The sequence below is a fragment of the Quercus robur genome, chromosome 4 (genome assembly GCF_932294415.1).
Source record: "Quercus robur chromosome 4, dhQueRobu3.1, whole genome shotgun sequence".
NCBI classification, from domain to species: Eukaryota; Viridiplantae; Streptophyta; class Magnoliopsida; order Fagales; family Fagaceae; genus Quercus; species Quercus robur.
This window is the reverse complement of record NC_065537.1, coordinates 8,549,863-8,557,469: the sequence shown is the minus strand read 5'-3', so window position 1 is coordinate 8,557,469 and position 7,607 is coordinate 8,549,863. Positions and strand designations below refer to the sequence as shown.

General features: G+C 37.2%; 1 long non-coding RNA gene across 1 annotated transcript; it reads left to right on the top strand.

Moving 5' to 3' along the window:
- Window positions 1-1,052: 1,052 nt before the first annotated feature.
- On the top strand, window positions 1,053-7,378 carry LOC126724356 (uncharacterized). The gene is made up of 2 exons (XR_007654945.1): window positions 1,053-1,200; window positions 6,040-7,378. It is a non-coding gene; the product is annotated as an uncharacterized LOC126724356 (long non-coding RNA).
- Window positions 7,379-7,607: the final 229 nt, after the last annotated feature.

Here is a 7,607-nt window from a genome sequence, read left to right as displayed (position 1 = left end):
TTTATCTAAATTCGATGCCTAGTCACGGGGATATAACATGACCATAGTTATAAAGATTGTTAAGAATATGAATTATGTTGAATATTTGAATTGTTTTAAGCCCTTGAAACTGCTTATGTGTTTTTGGAACTTATTGTAAATTATAGCTTTGATATATATGGAAAACAGATTAATTTCCAATACATCTATGATATATTTGTAAGACTTAAAATATTTGATATATATACAACTTATTATTTTTTAGATCTATTTGCTTGATAGAACTTATTAGGACTTTGGTTACTTATTGAGTTGTCAACTCACCCCCTCACCCCCCTTCTTTCCCCTTTCAGATTCTGAGTAGGATGAGTAGCATATGTTTAGGCTTCTATTGGGATGTGCACATGAGTGAAGTTTAGGAAATCAATGGAATAAGATTTGAACTTTTATGTTTAAAATTACCATTTGTGTAGACTTTTAAACTTAAAGGATATAGTTTATTTTTATTTTGATGTTGGAAGATTATTATTTGGAGATCTTTGGAGAATTGTATTATTGAAGATATTTTTAAATTTATTGATGAAATTTTCTTTGAAGATAATTCTTTAGTTGTTAAGAAGGTCTTTCACACTTGTAGGGTGTAGACTTTGTAAGTATGTGACTGTTGTCACGTGCCTATCTCTTACTTGGGTTCGAGGCATGACATATTAGCTTAGCAACAAAAAAGACTCAACATTTATTTGAGCTCCACAACAGCCCATTGTTGGTTTTAATGGTTAATCACATAGGAATTTACTAGTAACTGCTTATAAGATGCAAATGTACACAGAGATGTTTAGTATGCAAGGAATGCTCAAGTACGTGAGATATTGAATAAGGTATCTCACACATTGCACTCAAGCCTGTTACTGTTTACTAGAAAGCAATAAACTGTTTTTTGTTGGAACTATAAAGTTGTTATTTACAACTATTCTGTGATGGCTTTAATTCCGTGCCAAATTTGATTGTAATTTTATTCAATCATATTTCCCTATATTTATGTGAGGTTTTAATTGTAAGGGATGAGTGTGAGAGAGTGTGAAGACTCACGCTTAAATTGAAGAACAAGTGGATTTCGCGAGAAGTTCATGAGAAGCTATCCTGCGAAGTAGCCATGTGTAGAGCACATGACTGAAATGTGAAGAGTCATGACAGCCTAGAGTTTTCATGAATGTCTCGCAAGTAAGGCCTTCCCGCGAAATACTTGCGAAACATTTTGTTTAACTATTTTTGTCATGTTTGTTTTACCAAGTCTTTACCCACACTATATATACCATCATTACCCACATATTGTAAGGAGCGCTTTTCAGAGAGAAAACCCTAGAAAATACACTTAAGAGTGAGAGATTGATATACCCACAATCATCTACACATTTCCTTGTGGTTTTCATCTACTCCTACCTCTCCATATCTAAATCATTGAGAGGTTGATAGCTCAAACACTTACCACACCTAATCTAAGTGTAAAGTGAGGTTTTGGTGTTGCTAGAAAGCATTGGAAGAAGCCAATCGTAGGCAGATGCAATCGGGCTGAATTGCGGGATCCGGGAAATCTAGAGAAGACAAAGTTCCGAGAAGGCAGTTGGTAGCAGGAGCTTGGAGGGCTCAAGTACATTGGGTAGACTAGGCTTAGACGGTCTTTTGTTCTTGATATACTCCAACTTATTCTCTAGTGGATCGATTTACCGCTTGGAGGGCGGCGAAGAGGTTTTTCGCCGAGTTCTTCAGTTTCCTCTTCAATAACACTTCTCAGTGTTATCTTGTATTTGCATCCTTCTTCCCTACTCTTTAAGCTTATCTTTTATTGTTGATAATGGATGAATATGGATTAGGGTAGTTTTATTGGTTGTTTGCGCTTATTTACTCTTATTTCGCACTTAGTTTAAGTTGGAGTAAAAACAATTGAGCCGTAATTTTTATTGAGGGTCTAAACAAGCTCTTGTGTTTTCACACAAATTCGAACTTTCAATTGGTATTAGAGCGGGTACACTTATCGGATTTCATTATCCTAGTGTGATCCTAGACCCCAAGTGAGATGGATCGATCTTAATCTCTTAATGCTCCTCCATTCTTTGATGGGAGTAATTATGCTTTTTGGAAAGTACGTATGCGGGCATTTCTTTATGCTATTGATGAGATGGTAAGGGATTCCGTTGAGAATGGGTATGATAGACCCACTACCGCAAAATCTGAATGGAATAAGGCTGCTCTTACTTTGGCAAACGCCAATAGCAAAGCGATTAACACTATTTTCTGTGGTGTTTCTACTGACGAATTTCATAGGATTTTGCATATGAAGACCGCCAAGGAGGCGTGGACTATTCTTGAGACTACCTATGAAGGTACCTAAAAGGTTAAGAACACTAAGCTTCAAATGCTCACTATTCAGTTTGAAGAACTAAAGATAAGCAACGATGAGTGGTTTGATTCCTTCTATAGGAAACTCAATGAGATAGTGATTGCCAAGCTCAATCTTGGGGAGAAGATTGAAGATGCTAATGTGGTGAGGAAGATTTTGAGATCCTTACCGGAATGCTTCCGTGCTAAGGTCACAACCATAAAGGAGAGTATAGATTTGGATGAGATAAAAATTCAAGAACTCATTGGATCTCTCCAAACCTATGAGCTCAGACTGCCTTCTCACAAGTCTAGCAAATCACTTGCTCTCAAAACTATAAATAAGAGAATGGATGATTCCTCCAAAGAAGATGATGTGGAGAAGGAGATGGCATTCCTTGCATAGAAATTTCGAAAATTTCTCAAGATGAAAAACAGTGGGAAGCCTTTTGGAAAAGGAAAGTTTTCATCCTCCAAAGGTAATAAGGAGTTCAAGAAGAAAGATGGAAAGGATTCTTAGTCCTCTCAAGGAATCATGTGCTATGAATGCAATAGTCATGGACATCTCAAAAAAGAATGTCCAAACTATTTGATAGGAAACGGTAAAGTGTTTGCCACTACCCTTAATGATTCTAAAAACTCAAATTTTGATGCGGAAGGATAGTGTGATAGTGAGGGAAACTATATGGCTTCATGGCGATTACCTTGGTTGACTCTAAGGATGAATTGAGCAACTTGGTTGATGAGCTTGGTGTGCATTTCGAAGGTGAGGAAATTGAAGATTCAGAAGATAAGGATGTGTGCCTCAATGAAGGTGAGAAGAACCCTCAAGAAGTGTATGATGCATTGCTAGAAGATTGTGGCAAATATGCCAAGGTTGCAAACAATGTCGTGAAAAAGATGAGGAAAATTGAAGAAGAACATAGGTGCACACTTGTGCAACTTAAGGAGGCAAAATATGAAGTTGAAGGGCTTAAGGGAGAATTGGTGGAAGCCTATTCAAAAATCAAGTTTCTTGAACTTAAAATTATTCAAGTAAATGTCAAAGTGGAGCACATTTCCACCAAGAAACTTGACAACATGCTATCTACTCAAAAATCTTCACATGACAAGACCGCTCCAGGCTATACCAGTGAAGGAAGCTTAAGCAGCGAACTCAAGAAGGAAGTGAGGTTCGTATCGGCCAAAAATGTAGAGAAACTCAAAGAGGTGAAGCCTGAGATTGAGATCCCTATTGTTGCAAATAGAACCGTTGGTGCAAAACCAAAGGATAAAGGGAAGTCATTACCCAAAAGTTAAAGGGGACCTTAAGTGAAGCACTTTTGTCATCATTGTGGGGTGCGAGGACACACAAGGCCAAATTGCTTCAAGCTTCATGCACTCAAGACGGATGACTCTATGCGTTGCCAAGACAATGCAAGAAGAATGCAAAGGGAATGCAAGCTAAAGGAGAAAATGAGGGACAACTCATTGGAGATGTTATGGAAATGTTGAAGAACATTTCATTATGCCTTACTAGCTTCACTCCGAGGTTTGAAAGTTATGTCGGTCGTACCCCTCCATCTAAGGATCTCACCTAAAAGACTCGTACAGTGTGGGTGAAGAAGGGTACTCATTCAAAAGTATTTACTATGCCCATGCATTAATACTTCCAACGTATTAGGGCTATAGTTTCATGTATCATGACATATGCAATCTTTTTGTGTCATTGCTTTCAGTTTTTAGCATGTTTCTTTTTCAAGTTTTTTTTGTGCTTGTTGTTTTTGTTGATCTTACTTTGCTTGTTCTGTTTTTGAGTGAGTTGAAAAATTCAAAAACCCATAAAAAATGAAAAATCTCAAAAAGTTTGATCGCTTGTGTTGTGTATATCACATGTGAGTTTGGCTTAGTACTTCCGTACTAATGGCGTAGTGCATTTACGAGCTTAGCTTATTATGTATGCACATTTTCTAAGTGTGAGTGACATCTAGAAATCTACGTTTTGATTGTTGTAAATAGATCTTCAAGCTTGTCATGAATGATTGGTCAATAGTCTTGTTTGTTCTTGATACATGCGTAGACTTGTGCCTATATATCTCCTCACATTTTTTTTTCTTTTTCAAGAGCTCTATAAATGTCAATCTCGAAAAGAGATTTTGAACTGAAAAAACCATCGCACATACTAGTATTTGACTAGGAAAAAGGGAAAGCGATTTGTATTAAAATGTATGATGCCAAAGCTAAAGCCTCAATTGTCAAAGTTATCTCAAAATATTTATGGCATCGCTTCTCAAATTTGAGTTGTTTTTAATCAAAAGTAAGTAAAATGAAAGCAAAATAAGAAGCTTTCGATCATTTGTAATCACATTAGTGAGGGATCATATATGTTCATTTCTACAAGTGAGATAGGTCACTTGACTTCGTACTAGTTGTGTATGACTTCATTGAATTGATCATTGAAGTTTCATACTAGACTATAGACTAGTTCATACTTGATCCACACATACAACACACAAGTCTAATGTTCAATGAATGCTTATTCCATTTGTATGATTGTATGTGTTCAAATCTTATGTATATACTTAATTGCTTGTCGATTAAACCCAAAAATATTTTTGAGTATTTTATATGTTTTTGAAAGTGTTTTTATACTTTTGTGTGTTTAGAGTTTTTTTCCATATTGTCCATTTTTTGTTTTTATCAAAAAACCCTTTCAGAGGCATTTTCACGAGTAACTCATGAGTTAGCTTTTCCCGCGAAAATGAGGATGGCAAAATAAGAAATCATTGAATTTCAGACAGAGACTTTCGCAACTGTCTCGAAAAAAACAGCTACCCGCAAAACAGTTTATATGCTTCAGTGACATTTTCGCGAGTAACTTCGCGAGAAGTTTACCCACGAAAAGCGCGTGTTTTCAATTTTTAAAAGCAAACAATGACAGTTTTTCAAAAACTTGTGTTTTGCTTCCTCCGAGCCTCTTTCAACCCTAAACACATTTTCACTCAAAAACCCGACAAAATCTCAAGATCAATCTCTTCTAAGACTTCTCTTTGATTCCTTCGATTGAGCCTTAGATTTTAGGATTTCTAGGGTTGTGTATATTTTTGAAAGGGTTGGGAAAAATTTAAATTCTTGCAATTTTTTTTTTTTTTGATTTTCTTGATTGGGCTGTGTCCCATTTTGTTTGGTTGTGTTTGTGTTGGCCCCAAGTGGCATTTTAACATGTATTTAGACAAGTTTTTCACATGTTTATGCATTGTTTTACATGTTAGTAGTTTGTATGCATACTATGTGTTTGATGAAATGCCCAAATGACATTTTGTTGTTGTTTTGGACTCCGATGAGTACCAAACTTTGGGGATTACCATGATTATACATGTTTATCATGTTTTGATCATTGATTGTGTGTTTTACACAATTTGACCCAAGTATGCTTGGTCATGCCTTGATCATGCATCACATATGCACACAACATGCACACTTGATGCACACACTTGATCACTTAACATGTTTTGCATTTCACTAATGCTAGATAGGTTTTGTTATATGTTTAGCACTTTACATGTTCTTGTGATATTAGGTTTATGTTTTGATGTTCTTTTTAGGACTTTGTGTTTGGTTTATGGACTAACTTGTATCTAATCAAGTTTGTTTCCTTGTTTGTGTTTTTGTCCTTGTTTCTTTGTGTTTGTGACTGTTTTGCAGATGTCTCCTCTCAAGCAATCGGCCACAAAGAAGTCCTCAAAGCCCCAACGCACTTCCATGGATAAATTCTGAACCGATGATGCGGACATGGCCTACAACGACTACTACAAAAGGGCTCTGATCATCCTAGAACAGACTGTGGAGTTAGAATCCCTTGAAAACACTTTCATTCCTGAAGTGTTCAAAGAACGGACGTGGACAAGGTTGATGCACCTAATTGGGAATGTCTATGCCGATGTTATTAGGGAGTTCTATGCTAATGCTGTTGTGGAAGGGGAGCGTATCAACTGCTAGCTGAGGGGGAGAGAGTTCTATGTCACACGAGAGTCCATCCAAGAGATCTTGGAGGTTCGTCCAATGACCTCACACACATCTCTCCACTATGATGAGAGAAGGGGCTCACTTGTACCACTTGTGGACATCCTTGGTGGTGAAATCAGAAAGAACGCAGTGAACACCATTCCATTCACCCTAGGGATGAGGACATTGGTCTACATCATGATCTTCAACCTCTACCTGGCGAAGAATTTGACTACATTGTCAGCACCAAAGGCCATTTTTCTGCTTGATCTCTTCACACACAAGGAGATCAACATTTGCAGTTACATCTACTACCTCTTCACCAAGTGCATCACAAAGAGGAATTCGAGGTTGGTCTTGCCATTTTCAAGTCTCGTCATGGCTCTTATAGCAAGGGCAAGGGTGAAGATTCCTAGTGGTCTTCCCGTGATGCAAAGGGATTATCCAATTAATGCTCAGACCATGACCCGAAGCAAAGCCCATATCACCGGACCATCTGTTGGTATTTCTCAAATCCCAAGGGACAATGTTGAGGAAGAAGGTGGGGACATGGAAGAATAGATAGAGAGGTTCACATCAGCTCCAGAGGACATTGCACAACCCTCTTCTAAAGCACGTGCATGGGCACCCGATCATCTTAATCATCTCATTGCAAGGGTTGAATAGATATATGGTATGCTAGAATCCCATGTGCAACACTCCACAACTCAATTCACCTACCTAGAAGGCCAGATCACTGCACTCTCGTCTCAGATTGACGATATGATGATGGACCAATAGCGGCAGCAGGAGGAGGACTCGGATTTGGAATTCGCACAGTTCTAACCTCTTTGGCCATTCCGGTCAAAAAGGGGGAGTAGTTTGAGGGGGAGTAGCATAGCTTGAAGGGGAGCATAGAGTAGCATATCATAGAGCATTGGTTCATTTTGGTGGTTTAGTAGTTTACTTTTTAAAGTTTTTATAACTTATGGATATTTACATTGCTTTCTTTTAAAGCTTTAAAGTACTTTAGTTTAAATTCAATTTATCTTTAGTACTATTTGTGTATCTTGGTTTTTATATTCTTTTTAATGTTTATTGATTTCTATCACTTTTAGCTTTAGTTTCTTTAATGCATCATGCTTGTTGGACATGCAATTAATTTTAGCATTGCTTTTAATTGCATTGCGTGTCCGGATGATCATTTACTAGATAAATGTTCATTGTAGTCATTCTTTAATGACTGTTCATGTTTGATCAAGTTACACTTCATAGATTATATCATGCTT